Raw genomic sequence first — 27,409 nt, forward strand, 5'->3', positions numbered from 1 at the left:
TCTATCTGTCAACACAGTCATCCTACTGCATAACCAGTTGGCTAGCTGATGGCTGTCTGTCCTCTGTACAGATGTGCAGATGTCGGGACTCCATCGTGGCTGCTTACAGGCAATCTATGCTTGAGTGACACTGACATGTCTGCCCAGCTGTGTTATGAATGTCAAAGCTAGGAATCCACACCCTGTATGCACCACATGCCATAGATACCTCAACGATGGAGTGACACTGACATGTCTGCCCAGCTGTGTTATGAATGTCAAAGCTAGGAATCCACACCCTGTATGCACCACATGCCATAGATACCTCAACTACACTACCACAGTCAACAGAACATGTTTGGGTACAGGTCTCCAAGACAGACACTGACCATGTTATGTAATACATGTTGCATACAAGTCAACTGGAGCACCTTATTGGCCCTCTGCAGAAGGCAACCAGATGATTGGATGTTGCATGTAACTCTCACCCTGAGGATCACCCCCGTGGTATCTGTTGATAGATGACCTGCTGGCAAATGGCAGGTGGCATGATACCACTGTGCACACATCCCCTACTCTTCCCATCTCTCCATGGACAATATCCTGGTACACACCTATGCACAGCTGCACCTATGGACCCCAGTACTGACAAATGTGTACATGTGCATTACTGAGAATAACAGTGTCTGTGTGCTTGTAGACCTGTAGTTGATAATACCCTGAGGCCCTTCACACCCATCGCACCCCCCATTGCCATAGTTAGATATGACTGCTGTTGTAATGGACATTACATGTACCTTATTACACTCTTCACCCTATGGGCAACCTGGAGCTTGAAGTAGCAGCACAACATTGTTGTACAAATGGGTTGATAGTCATGGGATACCGTCTGAGTTCTGGCAAGTGTGTGTATGTGTGCAAGTATGTATAATTGTAGGATACAGCATTCTGAGGCCACATTATCCTAATACAATACACCTTGTCACACAGTATTAGGGATAGTAATGTTGCTGACCATAGGAGAGCCATGACAATGCATCACCCTACTATCCATGTGGCATGTGCATTAGATGCATGTCCCTGTAATAGGACTCTTGAGATAGACAAGGGGTTGTCTTGCAGTCCTGGTCAATGTGTGATGGTGGGTATGTCAGAGTATTATCATGGGTTTCAGTGAGTACAATATCCACTGTGGGGTGTAGGTGCTGGGTATACTATCTTTACACCATGGTACCCCCAGTACATGTCACATGTTCACTGTATGGGGACCACTGTCACCATCAACCATACAGGTAACTGATAACACTATCCAGCCCAGTAATGCATGTGCTGTGTGCAACTTATCTGTAACAGAATGGACACACTGACAAGGTAGTTAGCAATGATAAGCCCAGGTCTCTCAGATGTGTGTATGACTTATGTGTTTGTCAATATGTATATGACAGTATGTCACACTATGTATTGTTCATAAACAACCAGTACATTCCCCATTACCATACTGTACAGGGCCTGGTGATGTTCTTCACTTAACATGTAACCTGAAACACACCTCATCGTAAATGCTGTGTGGTGTGTGCAATTAAGGTCACACACATCAGTAGCACTACATACCTAGGTAGGGGTTCTAGTCCCAGTGTTGCCAAGTAAGAGTGTGTGTGTGAGTACATGAAGGGATCTACTTCAGTTTGCAGAATATACATGTCCCAGGAGGTCATCTATATGAGAACTTCCTGGCAAATGCTAACATTTCACAGGTATCATCCTGTGGAAATTCATTCCATCACAACTAGTAGTAGATATGTAAATGCCCTCTTCCCCACTGTATAGCTGTACAGTGATACTGGAGTTGGTATATATATCTGGCTGTGGATCTTGTGGACACACCCACCATCATTGCAGTTATTGTTGAGTGTATCCCCCTGCTTAGCTGGCTGTAATACTGTACAGTTCATGTTAACAGGTTAAGTAGTTGTCAATCACACTATCTGTGGATCTATACCACCTCACACCCTCCAAAGGGTAGGGCTGTGCCACCCACAGCAGCACACCTATTTACTGAGCTGAGGATTGCACTACATTGGGGAAGGGGACATATAGCCTGCCAGTACCATCGTCAATAACATTAAACTAGCAGACTGCTTATTTCCAAATGTGTTGTTGTGCCTATTTTGTCTCAGTGGAATTACATAGGCTAAAATGGATTCCTTGCACAAGTAAATATATCCATGTGTACAGTATTCTCTGTGTATTGCATCAACACCAAAGCCTCTGTGTGTGTTATACACAAACATGTGGTGTGTACCACCCAGTACACTTACCACTGTCCACTGTAGAAGGGCTGCTGAGATCAGCCACCATGCACTCACCTGTATACACCCCCAGACCTATCAGGCATGTGGCACATGCAGTAACTGTTATACAGACCTGTGACATGTGTTCAGCTGTACCCAGGATATGGCACAGTCAAGGTGTTACCACAGTGCCATACCCCTTGTAGGAAACAACAGCAGACCAACATCCTGCTGACACATGGACACCTACAACACAAACTGAATACATTCTGGAGACCACAATCACTCAGTGTTAATAACAGCTATAATGCATCATGGCTGGACAGCTACACTTCCTGACATGTAAGCATTAAACTTTAGTGCTGAAAACGTTACACAGCAATTAAGGTCACACACATCAGTAGCACTACATACCTAGGTAGGGGTTCTAGTCCCAGCAGCCTGCCAGTACCATCGTCAATAACATTAAACTAGCAGACTGCTTATTTCCAAATGTGTTGTTGTGCCTATTTTGTCTCAGTGGAATTACATAGGCTAAAATGGATTCCTTTCCTGCACCCTGGCATGTACTGTGCACTATACCTCACAGGAGTACAGTCACCCTGTGCATCAGAACCATATTAGCCTGTCCCTTCATTGATGTTATGGATGACAGGGATGTGGCACAGGTGTCATCATATGCACAGGGTGTGTTGTTGGTTTGCCAGAGACCTGGGCTGAGCCATACATTTGACATCATGTGTATGTGTGAGGGGGTTTCATTATTAATTGGGCTGTTGTGATGTGGTGTGTGTAGGTATGGGGTTGCCCTAGTTGTGTTGATGATGTGTATGTGTATGCATGCACACAGTTCTGCCATGTGGTTGCCGTATACAGGGGTCTGTTGGACAGCTACAGACTGTACCTGGCAGGGAGTGCAGTTCACCATCTCTGGCCACGGACACGAGAACTGTGCCTGCCAGGGGTTTCATGGGCACCACCAGGTACAAGCCATGATATGGTACTCTCCCCTGATGATGACATATGTCTGCTGGATCCAGATCCCTCTTGGGAAAAGCCAGGGCCACATGCACATGGCCTGCTGTGTTTTGTTGTGGACAGCACCCTCCCCACAGTGCTGGGGCTGGTACTGCCACTACAGGACTGGCTCTGACTTCTTGCACATCCACGTTGACCTCCAGCTGTTGGTGTTGCTGACCTACATCCATGTGGCCGTTGCACTACTCCCACCATATGCTCAAGCGCAGACATTCCACGGTCAAGGATTCCCACCATCTCACTCAACCGTCTAGCCATGACCTCTGCAAAATAATGGTGGGCACCTGCAAGATCAAGGATGTTGTCAACAGTGGAATGAGTAGCCCTCTGCAGCCTCAGACCCTGTCTGGTATACCATTCCAGTTGTGGCTGCACCTCCATGATGGCCTGAAACATGCATATGGTGGCACTAGATGTGGCACTTCTGCCAGGGACATGATGACCAGCATCCCTCCTATGAGCACCCCTATACATCTGCCTGTGTGGTACCCTGCTGGACATCTGGCTATGGCTGCTGTGTCCATACACACATGCCTTAGACACCACACTGTCCTGTCCCATGCCACCACCCACCAACTGTCCCTCATTTATGGCCACTGGTGATGGGGTATGTATAGGCAATGTGACTGTGTGTGGGGATGGGCTGGATAACAGTAGGATGTCAAATGATGGTGCAGCTTTAGCCCCTGACACCCCTGACTGTGCCTCAACACACCTATCATCATTATCAGTGTCTGTATGGACACCAACATCAGATTGCCTGCAGGAGGGACCCTGACCCACCTTGCCATCTGTGAGGGGAAAACAAGAAATGCCCTTTAAGACCTGTACGTCATTGCTTAACAGTACACACACACGCACACACACCCACACACACTTACAGGTGAGGTTGCACAAAGATATTACACACAGACCTCTCATTACCCATCTGTCAACATGCATGACATATGGCACTCAACAGCATGCAGTGCAGCTATAGTCAATCCTTGTTACCAACATTATAGATCTCTGTGATGCATGGGTTGTGTTAGTAGGTGATGCCCCTTCCCCTGGAACACACTGCACCCATGTACACAGTATTGCTGTGCACCTGTTCAGCACCCTGGCATGTACTGTGCACTATACCTCACAGGTGTACACACCATTGCTGAATGTTTATATGTGTGTCAGTTATGTTTGCTCTGCTGCTCACAGCCCCTATGTGTTTGTCTGACACATACCTGGGATGATATGTGGACAGATGTCATTAGTGAATGCCTGATGTCTGATTTACAGATCTCATCATCAGCAGTGCATGTATGGCCAGTAAAGTACAATTACACTGACAACCTTCAGACCTTACTGTGGCTATGAGGAGTGTACATACCCTTATTGACATGGCAACCCCTTCCCTGATATGCCATGGGGCAACATTACTGCATATGTTAACATTACACAAACCTGATATGTGACATATGACCTGTGCAATCAAATGCAGTATCAAACAAATGTGTTAGTTGTGCAGATGCTTACTGAGATGCATACAATTTGTGGGTGCATAAGTGTACACACCCTTATCATGATGGTTTGTTGCACCAACTGTTAAGTGTACTACAGCAGTCACTATTCCTGGAAGGGATATACTAGCATGGGCCATCTGCATTTGCCAGTATTTGGTCACTCTTCCCTACAAATGTCCCCCAACTCTGCATGATTGCAAGGTCAACTCATGTGCACAGCCCTTGGAGGTCACACAGTGCCGTCACTATTGCTGTGAAGTCAGGGTTATGTCTGCTACAATTCATGACCTTGACTGTGTTCAGATACAGCCATTCTTAGTGAGCTTTGGATGTCTGCTTCAGTTCACTGTTGTGTTTCAGAATGACACCCCCTCCCTATCCTCAGCCTTTTTACAGATACTTGACAACACATGTGTCAAACATAAAGGTGTACACTGGAACCAGCAAGGTACAGATGGGGATGGTGGGCCTGAGGTGGGGTGAGGTGTTGCTTGTGCAGCACATGTATCTTAATTGATACTGTCTGTAGGTTTCCAACTTGGTCTTGGTACACCAGTACACATTGCAACACATGCCTTTGGGGGACTTTTGATGTTATGCATACACTACCTGTAGAGAGACCTGGCTGATGTTTCCTGTGGAACAACTGTCCCATCTGATTACCCTAACCCATGGGCCACACTTATGCAGAGTCCAGGCGATTGTCAACACAGGTACTGCACAGCCAGTACTTGCTAGACATTCCTGCAACTCCTTCAGTGTTGCAGCATGTTACTAGGCAGCCTGCATGACCAGTTTGTAGCATGTGTCATCATTTGTCTTGGATGGCCATATGTTTATTTTCTACATTAATCTTGTCCCATACATCCTCACCACATACATGACTGTCTGCACTGTTTGCCATGGTATATGCAATGGTGAGGTAAGGCTACATGTCCCACTCATGCATGCTACCTGTTGGGTATGGGATCCATTCCATGGCTTGTAAGATGTGTGCAAGCCACAGCTGCCTCTGTTGTAGGTAAGTGGGCACATTTGATGAACAAACATCTTGGACAGCAGACCATTTCTTGGTGTGACATTGAGGACCTGTACTTGCTGGATGGTCCATACTCATGAAAAGTGAATGCTGTCAGTACCTCAAAAGCTGGTTCCACAATATGTTATTTGTAGTGTCAGCACACATATGCTTCCAGTGTTTGTTAAGGTATGTATTCCCCATATTTGCTGTCCTAACATAGGATTCCATATTACACATTCGTTGTTCATGTTAGGACCACATTTCAGGTTGTAAGTGTTGTGGAATGTGTATTGTGATATGCCGTTGTGTAAATCTGTAACAGTTGCCATTGTAATAGTGGTATATACACTGTTGTAGCACTGTATAAAGGTGATGTTTCAAACATGTTCCTACTGTAGGCCATTTGTCCCACCATTATGTTCATCTTTGTACACACAGCTTGCAATGACATGTTGTTAGTTATATTGCAGGACTCTTACATGCTCTTTAGATATGCCACCATGGTGACCACTGTGTTGCAGTGCAGTTAACAGCAACAATAACTGAACATGCACAGCATGGATTATGGGTAGGTGTGTTAAATGTGTGCATGGCAAATACCATGGCCATAACATGGCTGGTGCATTGACAAACCTGAACAAACAACACCATACTCACCAGCTACAGGCTGCTGCCCCAGAGGTATACCAGAGGGACCTACATAGTTGTGTGAGAGATGTGATGTCAGTAGCCACACCTGTGGCACTGGTACAGGGTGTGAGCAATATTACAGTACATCAACAGTAAAAACCCACAAAACTACAGATTATGCACATCTGTTTATTACTACAACACAGCAACAGACCATATATATTTTATCTCACATATGCATGATTAAACTCTAAAGATGCAGATGGATAAGCAACAGTGGTCTACTGATGTGCCCTGTGGCCTTACCTGCACACTCCTCATCCTTTGTGTGGGTAGAACCCACCTCCACAATGATCTCCGCAGGGTTTTGGGTTTGCAGGCGAGCAGGTGAGGAGCTCCTCAGCATGTGCCGGGGGGGGGGGGCTGAATGGCATGACCTCCCCTGTGGCTAGCCCGTCCCTCCTAACTGCAGCAGCACGCTGACAGGCATGTCATAGTAGGTCAGTGCACTGATGTCAGACCTGCTCATAACTGCTGTTATGCAGTCCGACATCGTTTACCCTGTGGACACGCTCGTTCCAAGGGGTGGTCCTTTCCGGCAGACCATGGGCAGTACTTCCAAACAGGGTGTGGTAGTGTTACACCAGGTGTTGTATAATCACCTCATTCTCCTGGAGGGAGTAAACTGACAAGCGCTCCTGTGACATGGTGCCTGAAAGACATAAAGACAAAAAAAGGTCTGAGGACATACTGCAAGGCTATAATAGTTGTTAATACACATCTCTGTCTCCCCCCACCATATCTACAACAATAATCTGAACACACAACTCAGCGGTATGTTTACAGCAAAACCTACTGTTGGGACATATATTGTACTGTACAACAATTTGTGCAATGTGTTTCTAGTCATGTTCCATGTTGAAACACTATCATTGGTGGCCTGTTGCGAACAATGTCACCTGCATGCCATTGTAAGGGTCACTATGGTTCCATATATGCATGTGTTCTGTTTGCTATGTGACTGCTCCAAATCTGGTGTTTTGTGTTAATGGGGATATCTATGCATGCTGTTAGACATAATCCTGGAATGTGTGGACTATTACTACCCACAAATTTTCTATATCTGTGACATAATAGTATGTTTGGGAAGACAGTTCCCAGCAGAACCTCCTCTCCTTCCTCATCTGGCAATATGTTACCAGGCCACAGCACATTTGGGACCCACCCCAGGACCTCATCATCTGCTGATCCTGCACTACCTTCAGGTGGAACCACCTCAGGGGATGGTGTTCATCCCCCCTGGGAGCACACACAGACAGGATCCTGTCACCTGAAGTCAGGTCCAGGGTCTGGTGCATAGGGAGCTCCACAGAGACTTAGGGGGTGTGCTACACCACCTAGAGGCCCTCAGTACACATTCACAGGGTCCACATGCTCCTCCTGCTCAACCCCCAGCCCAGGCACCTTCAGGGCCGTGAAGGTGCACTTGTGACTGCCCATGGGTGGGGACCTTGGTCCCATTGTTTTCATATGGGGGCTCATGGGCTTCCACATTCCAAACACCATTCCCCATCCAAGGTGTTTACCCACCACGTGTCATATACCGCCCCTGTATGCTGTCTTGTCTGTCTTCCAACCCAACCTACCTCCCTAAATATACCTACTATCCTTCTCCAACATACCAATCCCACCTTCACAAAAAAGGGCAATGTGTTCCCAACATGGATTTCACACCAGATATAATTGTCCATTTTGCACCCACTTACTACTATATATATATATATATATATATATATATATATATATATATATATATATATATATATATATATATATATATATATATATATATGTGTGTGTGTGTGTGTGTATAGATATATGTGATGTTCTCTCACACGTATCATGCAGAACTGTCATTCAACAGTAGAGGAAATGTATTTATATATATATATATATATGTGTGTGTGTGTGTGTGTGTGTGTGTGTGTGTGTGTGTGTGTGTGTGTGTGTGTATATATATATATATATATATATATATATATATATATATATATATATATATATATATATATATATATATATATGTGTGTGTGTGTGTGTGTGTGTGTGTGTGTGTGTGTGTGTGTGTGTGTATGGGGTGCATTCAAACATCAGGTCCACACTCTCTAACTCTCCTTCCTCCACAGCTGCACTGTTCTGCCTTGCTACAAAACAGACAGGTGTCACATGTACCTCACCCGGCATTTGCAACAGCTGGAGAGACCACAAAAGTACCTCACCAAGAGGATCAAGGGTCTCCAACATATGTCTTATTCTGCCAGACTAAAGAAACTTCAGCTCTATTCAGTAGCATACCACCTGCTCAGAGGTGATCTCTGCCTGACATACAAGGCCATGTCCAATCAGGATCTGATGGACATGCTCCACCTCAAAAAATCCAAATCCATCAGGACCACGAGAGCTAAAGACTTAAACCTCGGCACAAGTATGAATAGGACATGCTGGATGGATATATTCATAACCCAGAGGCTTCCCATGCTTTGGAACAGGATCCCAGTTCATATTAGGCAGAGCCCCTCACTGACTCTTTTCAAGAGAAATCTTGATGAGTGGATGGGAGATCGTAAGTTTACCCCAGGGGTCACATCTGTGTCACTGCTAGACAGGGGCACAGTAAACTAATTCTATTATATAAGGGGACCTTCATTGTGTCACTACTAGACAGAGGCACAGTATTCTAAATTTATTCTGTACAATTTTTGTACCATTTCATGGGGTGGCAAAAGCCACATCACTATGGCTAGGCTTACAAATGCCCCAGGGCAGATAGCCTAGTACTATACTATGAAACTATGAAACTATGTGGACACAGCCTAACATTAGGGGGGTATATATAGGGACAGATTGCAGGTAAGCCCATCACACGCCTATGGCAGTTGTGCATGGTACATTTCACATTAACATGACTGTCCTGCAAGTGGTGGGGTCTGAAACTCATGTGTATCATAACGGCATTACTTCCAACACCAGCTATTTGCCACACTAATATACATGTCTTGAGGTACAGAACACACACTATGATGGCTTACATCTTGTCATTCAGTGCTGATCTGCAGAGTTGACAGGTATGGTACACTGCCCACAGGGCCAGACGCTATGTCCATAGCAGTTGTTCAGCTGGACATCATTACAACTCCTCATGGCACATATAAATCTTTCCACATCATCTATCCCATTATTACAGACCAAGTACTACATTCAATTACATGCATATATGTTTCACATACCTATTGTAGTATTGTTCTCTCTTCTGAGTACACTTTTATGTGTCCCCTGTGTTATATAGGGTTGGTTTGTAGTTTTAGTTGGCTTAGATATTTTTTCTTGTTTGTTTGTTTCTCTCTCTCTCTCTCTCCACTACAGGGATTGAGCTGCTTTGAATAGATTGCAGCATGGATTGTGTAGCTGCTGCACATGATCAGGTGATGGCTTCTGCACCAATCAGTGTTCACCACTTGCTAACTGCATGCAGCCAGCTGTGTAGTACTTCCAATTGCCACTGTCATGGCAACCCACTACTATAAATTACTACATCATGTGGGCGTTGTCCCTTTACCTTTCCTGTATGGAAGACATCCTTCCTGTGTGTGGGCAGCAGTGTTACAGACAGTAGGTAGCAATACCTCTTACAACAGGACTTGCAGACACAGGCCAACTACATATTTGTATAAGGTTCCAGCCCTATGGACAGTGTGAGTAGTGTTGTTATATGCATTGTTTACCAGTAGTTTTACAGGGTTTGTGTGCACGTGCTAGTTGAGCATGGAATGTAGTCTGTCTGCATTGCTCTCAACTGTGGGCATATTCACATGATGGCCAGAGGATTGGCTGTTATGTTTTGTCTGTTCACCACACAGGTCTTGTCTCTGATATATCAGTGGCATTCTGTCTGTTGAGTGCTATCAGTACATGGCTGCATCCATTTGTGTTTCTGACTTCATATTCCTAAATAAGGGTATGTTGCAAACAATCCTGTAACACCAGCAACTTTCACAGTGTATAACAATATTGCAAATATGGCCCTGTGTTCCAGCCTCTGTCCTCCTCCTATATACCAGGCTTTGTCCATATGTCATGCAGTAAGAGGTTGTTAAGTACTGGCCTATCATTATGTAGAGCTGGCATTCCTGCCATCATTCCAGTGATGTTGTGGACTCCCACACATATTGTGGGGTAGGGTCCATATATATGTGGGCTACAGCTGGACAAAACATGTGTGACCTTGTACAGTCCAGAAGTCAGTGTATGTAACACTGGTATATGCCCTTGTAAGTCATTCTATGAGGGAGGGGTATGCTCCAGTTATAACCTAGGCTGCTAAAACATGTGAGGGGATATCAGTAGTAAGACACATTAAGGTATATGGCTGCACATTTACATACATTTCACCATGGGAACAGTGGTGGGCTAGTGCTTACTGTCTTACAGACAGTTCTGTTTGTCAGTGTGATAGTGATGTTTTAAGTTAATCATTGTTATGTAACAGATACATTTTCATTGTGACAACTTAATTATTTTCCCCCCTAGGGGTTGAGTACAGAATGTAACTGGAGGCTGCTGAACTACATCTGCATTAATTAGTGTTGATTGATTCTTATCTTCCAGGCAAGTGTGTTTTCTACTGTTGTACTACTTGAAGGCCTTGGCCTGGACAGCAACATATGTTATGCTTTCAGATTACTGTATAAAATGTTTTGCTTGAGAGTTGCATTACTCAGTTAGTATGTACTTCAAACACCTAACTGCTATATGAAATGGCATATACAAATGAAATAGTACACAAATAAACATTTCTATGTATGCAAACCTGTGTGTGGTGTCATATCCTTTGACTTCTCTGTGGGTATATGTTTCATGCAATAATTGTCTTTTGTATGAGAGAATCAAACACTGTCCATTTTAAAAGGTGGCAACTGTAGGAATACTGGCTTTTCAATGTGCTGTGCACCCTCTAAATATGTATCTTCCTATACATGTATATACATAATAATATATGTATATATGTATGTATGTGTGTATATATATATATATATATATATATATATATATATGCATATATGTGTGTGTGTATATGTATCATTGGAATGTTTACTGCTTCCACATTGTACATTCCCTATAGAAGACAAACTGTTCTGCATATGTTATTGATATCATCCTGACATCGTACAGCTGAGATGGATTACTGTTAACTTCTTGTTGCTATGTTGTGTAGGGTCCTGTATGAGTCTTGCAAGTGTTGGTATTGTGTTGTAAGGCAGATCTGTTCAGCTGTAAAGGAGGGGATATGTATATATATATATATATATATATATATATATATATATATATATATATATATGTGTGTGTGTGTGTGTGTATAGATATATATATATATATATATATATATATATATATATATATATATATATATATATATATATGTGTGTATATACATATATATATTTTTACATATATATATATATTGATATATATATATATATATATATATATATATATATATATATATATATATACACACACACACACACACACACACACACACACACACACACACACACACACACACACACACACACACACACGCAGATATACATACATACATCAACATATATAAATACATTTCCCCTACTGTTGGATGACTGTGCTGGATGATATGTTTGAGAAAACATCAGATTTATTTATATCTGAAATGGCTTAGTGGTAAATCACTTTGGCTATAGTGTGTAGGATCCTGGGTTTTGAGACTTGCAAGGCTGCTTATTTTGCTGCTGGGCAGAACAGGGGCTGTTGGAGACTGAGTGATTAAGGCACTTTAAAGGAGTTGTAAGCACCTTTGTGTGGGTTTGCATGGAGCTAAGCGACACTTACATAAGCTTAGGTTATCTTACGCCCGCTTACAGCTGCTTATGGCCACTTAAACCCACGCTAATTTCAAATAAAGAAAAGAAAAAAAGATATATAGGAAAGTGGTGAAATTGGGGCAAGCAGGGGAACAAACAAGATGAGAAACAAGTAGGGATGTGCAGAACAGGTGTAGGAAAGGACCATAGCTCTACATATTTTGGCAGCGACAGCTGCTTTCAATGTGGGCAATTTAGAATTTGGAGCCTCACATCCTACAGGGCAGTGTGTGGGAATCATACAATACGGATGATTGGTAGGGTTAGATTGTGTGCTGGGTACATTTCTCTGGGCAAAATGCAGAGCTATGTGTTTTTTTGTGGGACAGATGCCCTTTTTTTTTTTAAGGTGAGAATGGGATGTTAATGAAGGATTATTGGTAAGTGTGCTGAGGGAGGTTTGGTAGGAGAGGTTGCATTTGCAGACAGACAAGACAGCAGACAGTGGAGGTATATGACACATGGGAGGTAAACACCTTGACTGGGAGGGTGGTTGGGAATATGAGGCTCATGACCTCCCCCAGATGGTAGTAGTGGCACTGATGTCCCCACCCGATGGCAGTCACCACTCTTTCACAGCCCCAAAGGTGGCTGTGCTGGGGGCTGAGCTGGAGGGCCACCTGCCCCTCTAGCTGCAACAGTCTGCCCTCCACCTGGGGCAGGCCGTCATCCAGCTCCATCCGGATGGACACTGTGCATCATGCCACAGACCTTGTCCCAGGTGACAATGCCCTCAACATGCCCACTTGCAGGGGGGGGGTGAGCTCCATCCCCTGCAGTGGTTCCACCCAAGGGTGGTGCAGGACCAGCGGATGAGGGAGGTCTGGGTTGGGTCCCAGATGTGCTGGGACCTGGTGTCTCGGCCAGGTGGGGTGGGAGAGGCAGATCCGCTGGGATCTGCCTTCTCATATGTGCTATGGTGTGGAAATTAACAATTAATATTGGTTAGTCATGCACAACACATTACAACATTAGTCAAAATAGCATGCATGGATATTCACATTAACCCAAAATAGTGCAATTATAACAGTGCCATAGCAAACAGAACCCATGCATATATGGAATGGCATTCAAGGTTGCAACAGCATGCCAGTTAGTGGTATGTCAGGCAGGCAATAAGATGATTACTCAGTGGGGGATATTAGTATGCACACAGTTTAAACAATGATAAACCAAATAGAACAACGGTCCCAACAGTAGAGGTTTGTTTAGGAACATACCCATGTTGGTTCAGTGTGATGGTTGGATCAACTGAGTGGTGGGGGAAGGGAACAGATTCAATTGACTGCTATCAAGTATATTTGTCAGTACACTACTATTCACTACTCTACATTCTGACCACACTTACACTCTACCTGGGCCACGGGGCTGCTACAGCACACCAACAGCTGTAGATATCAACAGAGCAATTATACCCTTATTTTAGTTATACACATCAGACCTGTTTCTATACCAATTTCTTTACCTGTGGGCCTGTCCAGATGAACTGTGTGCACATTACATTGCTGTTTCTGCACATATTTCAGATTCACATATTAGTTACAGGCCCTAGAGTGTGTGTTGTGTCTTTCACATACATCTACTGGGACATTCTCTGTGTGCAGGTTTCTTGTCAGCTGGGGAAACTATCCGTGGCAGCGTGACACTTGAGGGGCTTGTCTGGGCCAGACTGCAGAGTGTGGATGTCTAGCTTGCATCTATTTGTAGGACTGAGGCTGATCAACACAGCAATTGTACAACTTTCATAGTTATACACATCATACTAGTATTTCTATTCAGATTGCTTTACCTGTGTGCCCTGTATGGAAAATGCATGTGTTGCAGTACATTATTTCTTCTATTCAGATTGCAGTTTAAAACTGTAGAACCAGACTGAGATGTTAGTGGCGGTCCCTGGATTTGAACCATGCTGTGTGTGCAAAACTGAGCTACAGGCCTAGTCCTTATCAGACTGAGCTACTGGGGAAGTGTTGTGTTTTGCTTGTAACAGTTCCATCTAGTACATATTTTTATGCACAGTACTTTTATTATCACATGTTGCATTATTTGTTTCCCATTTTCAGTATATTTTATGCATACACAACAGATATTGGTGTCAATGTTTGTGAAACATGTGCACATTAGCTGGATTGCACATTTGACTTTTACAACTACATACTGCAATTTAGATTCCTGAGTACACAGTGTAGGTTTTAGGTCTGCACCTGTTAGCCTTATACATTTCTCAGTACATTCACAGCTACATACGACTGAAATGGAAAGGTTAACACAGTACAATGCTGGCAGACAAACAAGTAAAACACATTCTGATGGGAATATGTACTGTTGCTTTTTTTCAGGTATTTGACATGCCTATTCTAAAGTATGTAGGCAAGCAGTGCTAAATCAGTTCACCTCAGTTAATGCATTCTGCAGGACACACACATTTCTGTTTATCAGGTACAAGTGAGATGACACACACCAGTGTTTGGGACCACCTTTATTAGTTTTGAAATACATATCTGTGTACGACTCAGAACTCCACAATTACTATTCCTGCATGATCTGCACAGGAGAATGCTTTTCTTTCTAACTGTTACAGTAACCCTGACATGACACTTTCTTGGCAGGTTCACTCAGACACACTCATACATATTCTAATATTCCTCTCCTGCATATTGTACCTTGTTTGATACTGATATCTGTATTACACATCAGCTGGGAATACTCCATTGTAACACTGGCAGCCTGACACAGGCATTTATTCCTGACTTTTACAGCACAATTATATATACAGGCGGTACTACCATTACTATAATTTTGATTTCTTACTGCTAATAGTAGGGGGTATTCTGTACTCACCATACTGCTGACGCAGCTGGGCCAGTCACTGGGCATGAGCCTGCACATTCTGGGACCTCTCCGCAGCAGCTGTATGGGAAGACATCACACATTAATCACACCTGCACAGTCATAAGTTGAACTTTTTCCATATTTAGTTAGAGATACATAAGACTGTATACTTACAGACAGGTGGGACATCCTGTGCTTGGGCTTCTTGGATCCACTGGTCCAAGAGTGCACCCTCCTCCGCTTCAAGTCATTATGGTGATGACGTTCCTGCTCACCAGTCCGGGGTATGCCAGTGGCACTGGTGAGATCACATGCGAGCTGGTCCCAGGCCGCCACTTTGTACTGTGAGCCCTGGTACTGGCCCTGTAGCAGCCTGTCATCATGGTTTTTAACTAGGAGCCCAACCATGACCCTGGATTCCTGGATGCCCCAACGTTGCCCTCGGAAGCGCACACCTTCTCTGACACAGTGATTTCAGTCCTGCTATGTGCAATCCCAAATGGTTATGGCTATATTCCCACCTGTGCAATTAAAATAGGGCTGTTTTCCCTTACTTTTTCATGACTGGATGGTTTTAATATGCTGCACTATGCTTAGCTCCACGCAAATCCGCATAGCAATGCTTACACCAACTAACCAGAGCTGAATGCAGGTAAGTAGTGCTTACATTAGCAAAGCATTGCTTAAATCTATTTTTTTTCAATGAAGTTATAAATTGTTTTTTACATTTATATTTTACATATTCCCAACCCTACTGTGCTATACGTAAGCCATATGATTGACATCTATCATTCACATTCCTTAAAAGTTCATTAAATAATTTGCCAAAGGGGGACTCAAACCGAGCATGTTCTACATACAATACCATGGCAGCACCACTACACTACAGCAGCTTGATGATGTTTTTTATCACAGTAGAACTTGTCTATCATTTTCAGGATTTCAGCCAGGCTAAGCATAGCGGTGTGCCACGCAAACAAGCTGCACAGCACTTAAACTTCGGATTTATTTCATGAAAAAAAAATATTATTACATTTCTTTATTTTTATTCCTTTCCTCTTGCCCTACTGCTTCCATGAATGTAGGGCAAGAGTGCATACATTTGGGGGTGTGCACTTGAAGATTGCTGCCTTCTATAGGTGTTTGTGCTAATTTTTTTTTCAGTGTCCGCGGACACTGATATGTCAGCTATTTACATTTCAGTGTCTGCGGACACTCGTTTACTGTATAATATTAGAGCCAGGCTCTAATATCATATAGTTTGACACTCATTTTTGTCAAAAAGTGCCCTACGGCACTTTCAGTGCGAAGGGGGCATGTTTCAGGTGCTGGGACTGCTGACACATGCCCCCTGCGCTCATTCCTGGTTCATGTCCATTTAGTTTAGATAGCAGCGTGCCTTCATGCATATGCAAGGCACGCTGCTATCCTAAATGGACATGAACCACTCCATGCATGAATAGCCTTATTCTTGCATGGAGCTTCATGAAGCTAGGGGCTAATCTATGTAGACCTTTGGCTGTAAGTGAATATGACTGTAATCTAACTTTTTCTAAACTAATATAAATTTTATATTGCCATACCTTTTGATAGTCAACTTCGTTACCCTCTTATATGTAAGCTTTATTTTATTAATTGTATTTTTTTTGTTTGAGTAGTACTCTATCCTATTCTTTTCTTGTATTATGATACCAAGAAAAAACTCATATAAAATAAGTTTTTATTAAGTTTAATACGATTGTCATTGAAACCTCCCATTTGACATTCCTTAAATTCTTTTCATTTGGTAACACAGGCCAGCAATCTGTTAAAAGACATCAACTTCCTCTAATAGTACAAATAATTGCATTATGGTCTGACATAGGATAAGAAATAAACTTTAACCATCTCTAACTTGAAAAGTAAATCACTGGAGACATAAACTTTATCTACTCTAGATTGGGTGCCAAGTCTTTATGAATAATATGAAAAGAAAGGAGAATTTGATTCACAAAAATCATAAATGCCAACAAAAACAAATACTTTGACAAAATGTGAATATATGTTTGCTAACATAAGTATTTTTTTTTGTTGTCAATAAAGTCAATACATATCATGTCTTTATCATCACTGTATGTATCTATCACTTTAGATATAACTGATGAGTTCCTCCATTAAAAATTGAGAATTCCTTTCTTTTTTCTTTAAAACTGGAAGTAACTAAAAGTGAAAAATCTCTTGTGTTAAGTCTATCTATGTAATTCTGGAGAAGATGTGTTTCTTCCTAAAAAAAAGTTACTTGGGACTTATGTAAATTAAGAAATGTAAACAGGCTAGCTCTTTTATTTCCACTGTTAATGCCATTAATATTTAAAGAAATACATTTAAAGGAAGACATTTAGAAATAAAAGAAAATCAGTACATACACATGCTTTATGTCTTAAAATCCAACTGTTTTAGCAAAGTAGTAATTCTGAAGATGCAATGGTCCCACAATTGTTTCACTGGTTACCTCTTTTTGGGTTGCGCAATTAAAAAAGGTAGAGGTGTTTTCAATATTCCTCTACCACAGTTTCTGTGTTAGAGGTTATGTTTAAAAGGGGTCTATGTCATTTCATTGAATGTTCATTTCATTAAATCCAAAATGATTTGACTGAAAACGTATTTGATAGAAAAGTGTAGCAATGTATAGGAAGTATGCGATGGTGTCATTTCTTATCATGGGAGATATTGGGGAAGTGAGTCAATCAGAATGTTTGTGGATTGTGATGGTCAGCATCATGGTATACCCCCCAGATCTGCAGATGTTTGTGTTTGTGCTCCACCATTGATCATAGTGTTTTTTTCTCCATGTTTGTGTGACTATGGAGTTACTATATATAAGCAAGGGGGTTGGGGAGATGCAGGTGGGCTTGCTCTCCTTCAGAAACATTTTCTTCTGGAGAAGGTTTTCTCTGAAATGAGTTTTCAATCAAATGGGTTCAGCTATCTGGGATTCAATGAAATAACACAGACTCATTCAAAAGTATATGTAACAACTGCAACATAGTGGCTGTTGTGCCTGGAGAAGGTTCTGTGCATTGTGGGGTTGTGTCCTCTTAGGCTTGCCTTTAACAGAGAATGTATTATGAAAGAGATGAGAGGGAAAAACAGGCAAATCATAGTGAGGCAAGGCTCCATAACATCCTGTAAAGGCCAGGTGAATCTTAGGATATATAATAAAGAAGAAATCAGATTCCTGAAACCTTGGTCAAAAAATGAGTCCCACTGTACCTATGTGAAGTTGTTCCTCAAGTTTGAAATCTTGACTTAAACCCTGAAGTCTGAAAAGGATAGGAGCTCTGTCTAGCTGCTCTGACTATGTGGTAGAACCCCTGGAAATTTCTAGTGACAATAAGTACCTTTTGCTTTTGAAAGTCCTGTATGAAAGAAAACTGCTGCTGTCAACTGTACTCCAATGACTATTGTGAATTAACTTGATTATTTTCTGGTATTTCCCTGTTTTACTGCAAAAAACACATTTTCATTATGCCTGTTAATAAACTGTTTCTGGAAAAGTGAGCTGGTTTTATTTTTAAACATACTACAGAATGATACACAGCCCATAAAGAAAAGGTAATTCAACAAGAACGATATAAACTATTCTGGTTATTCACCTTCACCCTAAGCTCTCCTGCTTGTATTTCTGCCTCCTTGAGTGGATGCATTATTGTGTCTGCACAGGTTGTGTGAGGCCTTTTTTTTCCCTAACCTTCTATGAAGAGGCAATTAGTATACTAATTTTTCTTTATGCCCTGTCCCTTGTCTTTTTTAAGACCCTCTGGGAACTCCTGGTTAGCAATGTCCTGGTGGTCAAGTGACTGCCAAATGAAAGGATCAATTAGCAGTTGAAGTACTGCTTTTTTTTCTGACTTCTCAAGCATGGCAGGAGTAGACACATTTGCATCACTCATCAACATGAAATATGGTAATACTTTGATTTTCCTGGTAAAACTGATATCTAATAAGTACACTAATTTGGTATTCAAACTGCTTTTTATTTGCACTTTTATCATTTAGAAGGTTTTCTTTAGAATTGTATATGTGGTTGTGTATGTATCCAATTAGTCAGTGCCTGAACTGCTTTAGGTTGACCAAACCAATATGCATAAAGGATAGCAAGAAAATGGATGCAAATACTAATTGTGTGTGTGAGTCACAATGCAAAATTTACAAATACTAGAACTGAATTTGTGACAGCTTGTAAGAAAGAATAGCAGTCTTACATTAAAAGACAGCTAGAGAGGGAAAATTTGAAAGTACTGAGTGAATGTATGGTTAATGGAAAGGGGAATATAAAGCTTAGTAAAAAGAAAAACACAGACAATATAAGTTAGATAAATTCAATGCTGGTAAAAAAAAACTCTTAGCATATGAGTGACTAAAATAAAGAAAAAAGACATCATACAAACTCCCAGAGAACAATCAAACAATAAGATACAGTGGAAACTCAGTGTTCCATCTTGTGACTCCAGAACATGCCTTGGCCAAATTTTCCTAGCAGTATAAATACCACCTCAGGTCTTCCATGAAAAGAAGCTGTTAACCTAAGTGGGACCAATCCAGTTAACAAAGGGAAAAATAAAAAAGTATATAAATAAAAATAGGTTTGAGTCCTTGGCTTTTGAACATATGATTGAGGTTACACTTCTATGGTATTTGAAAATAATGCATCATTTGATGTTTACTCATAGTGAGTGAACTGATTTTAATATTAATCTTTCTTATAATCAGGCAATGAACTTTGAAACTAGGGGGTATCCCTAGAACTAGATTTAATTACTGCAGACAATATATGTGTAACTCCTACAAATAGACCTGATACAGCTCCCATGTGCAAAAATTGTGGTAGAGCCATGTCTCTTGAATATGCCAGTCCAGAAATTATAGAAAAAAACAAACAAACAAACAAACATAAGCATATAATGTTTGATGAGCCACTTATGTCTAATGAGGCAAATCAATATTGGGATAGTTAGTGCCCAGACAACTCACTGTCAAAAGATCATAAAAACTCTGTATTAATGGAAGGTTTAACATTAATACTGGGTGAGAGCCTTATACTAGGAGATTCTATTGTAAAATTATATAAAAGGATGATTTGTGATGAGGATAGAGAACAGGTTGTATTATCAACTTTGTTATGAATTAAATTTTAAGAAGATCCTGAAATAATAAGAAAGTTATTAAAACAGGGAATCAAGTTTAGTCGTATAGTTCTTCATGCTGTCATTAAAGGCTTATACACTGCTGACATTAAACCACATGAAAGTGTAAGTACCATCTGTGTGTTATTAGAATCTGAAAATATATTTGTTGCTTATAGTGAGATTATTCCTTCCATAAAATGGAATGATTATCTCCGGGATTCACGAACTTCTGGTTTCTGTGCAGGAACAGTGTAGGACCTCCTGCATGGAAAATGGCTGCTGAGCGATCCAGGAAAGTGCCATTTTCATGTGCATGAGCGGCCCTACACTGTTCCTGCATGGAAAGCCATGTGGAAGCAAATCACTTTATTTGCTAGTAAAAACCATGTAAATGAGGTGATTTTGCGATCCACAAAGATGGCCGGACTCCGTGCAGGGACAGTGTCAGAGCAGAAATGTATTCAGTTAGTAACTGAATACATTTCTGCATCTGAACAAACGGAGGCAGGACAGCTCATGGAAAGCATGCATTACAGTCAAACCCACATGCGAATGGCCAAATATAAGGCCATTGGGATTAATAATAGTTTATTTTTTTATAAAATTAAACTTTTTTTTGGTCAATCGCGGTCGTTTAAGCTAAGGGTAACGGCACGCAAACGGAATTGTGCCGAAAAAAAAAATTGAGAAAAGTCAATTTTAAGATAATTCTGCATTTTACCATTATAGTCAATGGCATGCAGAATGTAAACAATATCAGGGAGCACTGGTTGTCAAGGGGAAAGGGTCCATCTAAGTGCAGTAACTAATGACTTATACACTGGGGTATGCAAATGAGGGGAGTTATACTGAATCACAGATTTCCTCAAAGTGTCAGCTTGTACCTAACCGTGTAGGTGCAGCAATACAGCAGTGCAAGTATAAGACCTGAATGAATTCATAAGGGAGTGTGTCATGCTTGCTGTAAGCTCATTGGAGCTGTGTGGCCTATGTTTGCCCTTAGCTAAGCACAGCTAAGAAAGGGTGTGTGTCAGATGTGCCTGAGCAGTCTGTACATAGCCTACATGGGTGTGTGTGCCACGAACCAGGTTATAAACAAAAAAAAAAGAAAAAAAGAAAAAAAAAGAGGAAATGGCAGCACTGCTAACATTTGAGCACTGGGTATGCACAGCATGCCTTGGGGCTTAAATAGGGAGGAGGAATTGGGAGGGGGAAACAGCAGTAGGAAGGCAATCAAGGAAAACTAGCATAGCCGGTAGGTGGAATGTATCAGAATCAGCCAATTACACATGCAGCAGCCCAGCACACTGATATAAACTATGCAAACACCCTACAGACTGTTTTTTCCCATAAACTATGCACTACCGTACAGAGATGGAGGATTTTTAACTGGCAAAACTAACTAAAAATGTTAGAGGCTGCTGCTGCTTTACTCCATCAATATGTCCTAGAGACTGAGGGTGGTGAGGAGGGGAATGCTGACAACCAACCCATAGCGAGGAGGAGGAGAAGAGTGTATAGACCCAGGGTAACCTATCAGGGCCTACATGAGCTGGAGATAGTAGTGCGCTATAGGCTGAACATTCTACAGCAAATCATTGAGCTCTGCCGGCCATGCCTTACACACAGAACTAATAGAGGGGAACCCATCCCAGTAGATACTAAGGTATGTCTAGGCTAAAGAATACTAGCACAGGTACCTTCCAAAGACCAACTGGGAATATCATGGGGAACTCACAGGCATCAGCATCCAGGGTACTCCACCAGTTCCTGGATGCCATGACACAACATGCCAATAAGCACATATATTTCCCCACAGCCCGTGAGGTGCTAACCACACATATGTGTCTCTTCCACCATATAGCAGAATACCCTGAGGTAGTTGGTGCTATAGACGGCACACACATCCTCATCAAAGCACCACCCGGTGTGTGTGGCAGGGTCTACATAAACTGCAAGGGCTTCCTCTCCATCAACTGCCAGATCATGTGGGATGCCCAGGCATTATCATGAATGTGTGTGCTGGCAGCCCTGGAAGCTATCAGGACTCCCACATCTGACATTGCTCACAGCTGTATCAGGCATTTGCCAGGGGGGACATCCCATATGGCCATCTAGTGGGGGATGGTGGCTATGCACTGGAGACGTGGCTGATGACATCCATCAGAAATGCACACACACCCAAACAAGAACACCATAATGAGGCACACGCACAAACCAAGATCATTGTAGAGTGTGTGTTTGGCATGCTCAAGTCACGGTTCCGCTGCCTTGACATATCCGGTGGAGTCTTGCAGTACTCTCCAGCTACATGTACACAAATGTTCATAGTATGTGCCATGCTACACAATATGATCCTGTGGAAACAGCTGCAGCAGGAACAGCACGGGGCAGGGCCACACAGCCCCCCAACATTGCCAAGGCCAGCACAGACAAAGAGGGACTCAGAGGAGGAACATCCTGAGCCTGCCCCTGTAGGCAGAAGGAGGCGTGCACAGTATGCCCAGGTCTTGGCAAAGAGGCAACGCATAGCACACACTCACACTCTAGGGACCCAGGGACTGATATCTCCCTCCGACTCGCACACACAGTAAAAGGGATGCCAAACATAACACTACCTGAGCTTTACCATGTACAGGGAGTGTACTATGTGCATCCAACATAGTCAGCTCTCCAGCACTGTCCTCAGTACTGGCCCAGCAACCAGGTAAGTCACTCTTCCTATCAATTACTGAATGGAGTGGTATGTTCTCATACTTGTCTGTATGATAGGGATGCAAGCATGCACGGGAATTGTGTGGCTAAATGGGATAGCAGCAGACAGCTATATGGGAAAGCAGGAAATTCATAACAAATACTGGTGTCAACATACTAGGCAGCACTACACAAGGCGACAACCCCCACTGCAGCACATGTGATGGCCCAAAGAACTGTGGGTGTCAATAGGTCACACACACATGGATGTCAATGAGAGTCACATATCCACCACCAGCCTCACCCAGCAGGACAGGTGTAGATGACCATGAAGAAAGGTTGGGCTAAGGCCCCCAAATGATGGCAATGGTGAACAGCCCCCCACCAGACCTACACAGACATACTACAACAGGTTTGGCAGTTGCATTCCAGTTCTGAAGGGCAAGAAGTCTGAAATTGAAATATATGCTATTAAGATCTAACATGTGTACTGTACTGATATGTCTCCTGTCTGCATGATAGGTCACAATACAATATGAAATGGAAGCCAACAGAGTAACCAAAATACCAGTACAGTCATTTCAAATGTTAAAGTCTGCAGGTGTGCACCCCCCCCCACCCACAATCCCATGTAGAAATGCAGTAACAGATGGCCTGCAGCACTTTCAAATGGCCTATAGTCCTCTGGCAAAGACCCATGCCTCATCCATAGTGCCAATGTACGGAATGTCAGGGGGTCCCAACTAACAACCTAATAGTAAACAAAAAACAAATGCAAGGCCATGTTGACAAATGCCAGTAGCATGCCTCCACATGTCCTAATGCAAGGACTGCGGATCAGGCCATAAATACTACTGGGATAAAGGCCCAACTATAGGGATACCTCTGAGATATTACTTACATAATGTTAGGTGGAAGAGAGAGTAACAGAGGGGGATGTAAAAGCATGGGTGTCATGGAGTTTGTGAAGTCCGAAACTCTAATGTCCACCCATACTACTACCGACTGCAAACCCATGAATGAATAGTCACAAAACCACTTGTAAATCACAATGTGAAGGTAAACTGACCAGATATATGAGTCCTGCCTCTGGATAACCTGAGTGTATCTGTACAGCTGAGAGGTATGGCCCCAGCAGGATATGGCCATTCCTTGAAGTTGAGAAAAGCACAAGGAGGGGAACCCCAGCCAGCATACTAACAAGGTGCTGGAGCATTTACACAGAACCAGCTGTCTATTATCTGTAGCTACCCCTCCACAGTGACAGGTGTGTGCCAGAATGTGTAGTCTATATACCTCAGAATATTGGTCTAAGCTTCATTCATCTTGTATTTCCCATTAACTAACTGTGAGCAAAGAATGATAACTGTCAGTAGTTGATGACATGACACATCACAGTGTAAAACAGTACATATGTCAGAATATCTATGCTACATCCAAACATGTCACACAAGCAGCACAGACAGCAATAGTAATAGTATCCCCTGTATGTTAAGCCCATTGTGTCTCCATATTGGCAACCTATCTACAGATATCCTGCAGAAACAGTTCGTTAGGTGTAGCTGCAGCACACAAAACCCTGAACTGGAGTCCAACCCTCCCTGGAGTGGATGCACACACTTAATATAGAAGATCATACTAGGCATGCTCCTACACAGAGAAATGAAGCCCATGTCTCACAACACGGTGGCCTACAGATATCAGTTATTTGCAGCTGCTTGTGCACACACACCAAATTGTACACCATTGATACTTCACACATGCACTTTGGATAGGAATACACACATATCTAAGGCCAACATAATATAATATGTCAAACATACACACACAGAGATGTTGGAAAAAGACAGATAGCGACAGAGAGAATCCCGTTATGTGCACTGTCCCACCCACTACACATCCCATTGGCCTATATCACATGATGTGCTGATGTCATTCATTGAAGAAATACCTTTGGTTATCCCTCAGCCCTATAGGGTCAGTGGTGCTTGTGATAACTGTGTAACACTACAGTACAAATAGATATCCATGTAGTAGTTGTCATCTCAGTCCGGTCAAATGTAAAGCTGTGTGTGTGTGTGTGTGTGTGTGTGTGTGTGTGTGTGTGTGTGTGTGTGTGTGTGTGTGTATGTGTGTGTGTGTGTTTCTAGATGAATGTGATTGAGGCCATTCACACTCACTAAATCTCCTGTATCCCTCCTTCAGCACTGCTGCTGATGTCACTCACCTTCAAAGATACCTTTTGACAGCTCTCCAGCATATAAGCTCCATGGTGCTTGTGATAACTGTGTAATACTGTAGTGTAGCAAACTAGTTAGGTAGAAGTTCCAATCCTGATCCTGGAAACTGTGTAAATGTGAACGTTTGTGTGAGAGAGTGTGTGTATCCTTGTAGAGACTTGATTTTGTGGTCATTCACACTTACAACACTTCCCTTACCCCTTCTTTAGCACTGCTGATGTCACTCACCTTCAAAGATACCTTTGTACAACTCTCTAACTTGTAAGCTCCATGGTGCTTGTGATAAATGCAGAACAATGTAGTAGTAATAACTACATAGATATGAGTTTGAATCTCATCCCTGGCAAGTTTGTGTGTGTACATATGTATGTCTTTTGGCCCCATTTACACCCAGTACACATCTAAGTCCCTGACTTTAGCAGTCCTGCATATATGATCCACCTTAGAAGTACATGTTGGCAACCCTTAACTATGTAAGGTCAGTGGTACATGTGGTAAATGCGTAACCATAATGGTCCAAAAAGATAGTTAGATAGAGGTTTGAACCTCATCCCTGGCAAATGTAAATGTGTGTGTGTAGGGTAAAGTATTTTTTTGGAATCTTTCACCTACTGCATCACCCAGTGTCCGTATTTACAAGGGCTGGTGATGTTCCTCACCTTAGAAGTACCTTGGGACAACATCCATCCTATAAGCTCCCTTGCACGTCCGATAAATGTGGTACAGTGTAGTAGCAATACATAACTAGACAGGGGTTTGAAACTCAGTACTGGAAAATGTGTGGGTGTGTTATCAGTATCCTATGTGACTGTGTAATAACAGGATCCACTGGGGGTTTGCTAAATTATTATGTTGAGGACCTAGTATATGTCGCAATGTCCACATTACAAGGCCAAAAGTTGTCAAACACCATAGAGGTTGGTGTAGACAATCCACAGCCCTAAATATCTAGTGCCATGTGCAATGACTACATGACAGTATGGATTAGTGAACAATATATGCAACCCTTCTATTACTCAGAGATCACTCTCCACCCAAGTATCATACACAAATGCACTTGGCTCAGCAACAACCACAATATCGGTAGTTCCCCTGCATATTGCCTCACAAATAGTACCCACAGTGTGATTACAGTGAACTACATGTGTGTTGACCACAACAGTGCCACTGACTTCAGAAAGTACTTTGATGTGTTACATCTCGTGACCGAGTGTGTGTTATCCAGCAAGTAAAAGGACATGGCATCCTGTTCCATCTCCTCAGTAGACCAATCAATGTGTACAGTGGTCCTTTTGCCATGTTCCCCACTGGATGCCTGCAACAACTGTAGAGTCTGCAAATGTACCCCACAAAGGGAATACCATGCTTATACACATGCCCTGTCTGGACAGACATCACTAACTCCATTGAATACCCGTATCATACTGTCAATGTAGGTGCAATCACTACCTCAGTTCTATAGCCAGGTCTCACCAAATGAGGTCAGGAATGCTGCATTAGAAGATACCAATCTGCCCACACAACATGCCCCAGAGACCTCAAGCACACTTCCCTACATCAAAGAGCATGCATGTGGGACATGTGCACAACCCAGACATATTATGGAATATAGATCACATACATTGGAAGCAGTGCACATCACTGACCACCCACAATATAAACCTGGATGAGTGGATGGGGAATACAATACCCACCCCTGGGGACCACTCCAGTGACTATACTCCTGAGCCACACTGGGGACTATTGTCATGTGGCCTGATGCCAGGGTATTCCCTTGGGCTAGCCTTGTAGAGCCTTCAGGCCCATTCACCTACTACACCCCTATGAAGAAATGAACCTATGGATCTCAGTACTGGCAAGTGTGTGTGTATGTGTGTGTGTGTGTGTGTGTGTGTGTGTGTGTGTGTGTGTGTGTGTGTGTGTGTGTGTGTACATATGTATGTGTATGAACAGTAATCCCAGTGTATTTGGTTGATGAATATCCCCCGTGGCTGTGGTTAGCAACTAGATGTGTGTCCAAACCAGAACATGTACCATTCTCCATTCTACAACAGATG

The sequence above is a fragment of the Protopterus annectens genome, chromosome 8.part0 (assembly GCF_019279795.1).
Source record: "Protopterus annectens isolate FY-2018-M chromosome 8.part0, PAN1.0, whole genome shotgun sequence".
Classification (NCBI taxonomy): Eukaryota; Metazoa; Chordata; order Ceratodontiformes; family Protopteridae; genus Protopterus; species Protopterus annectens.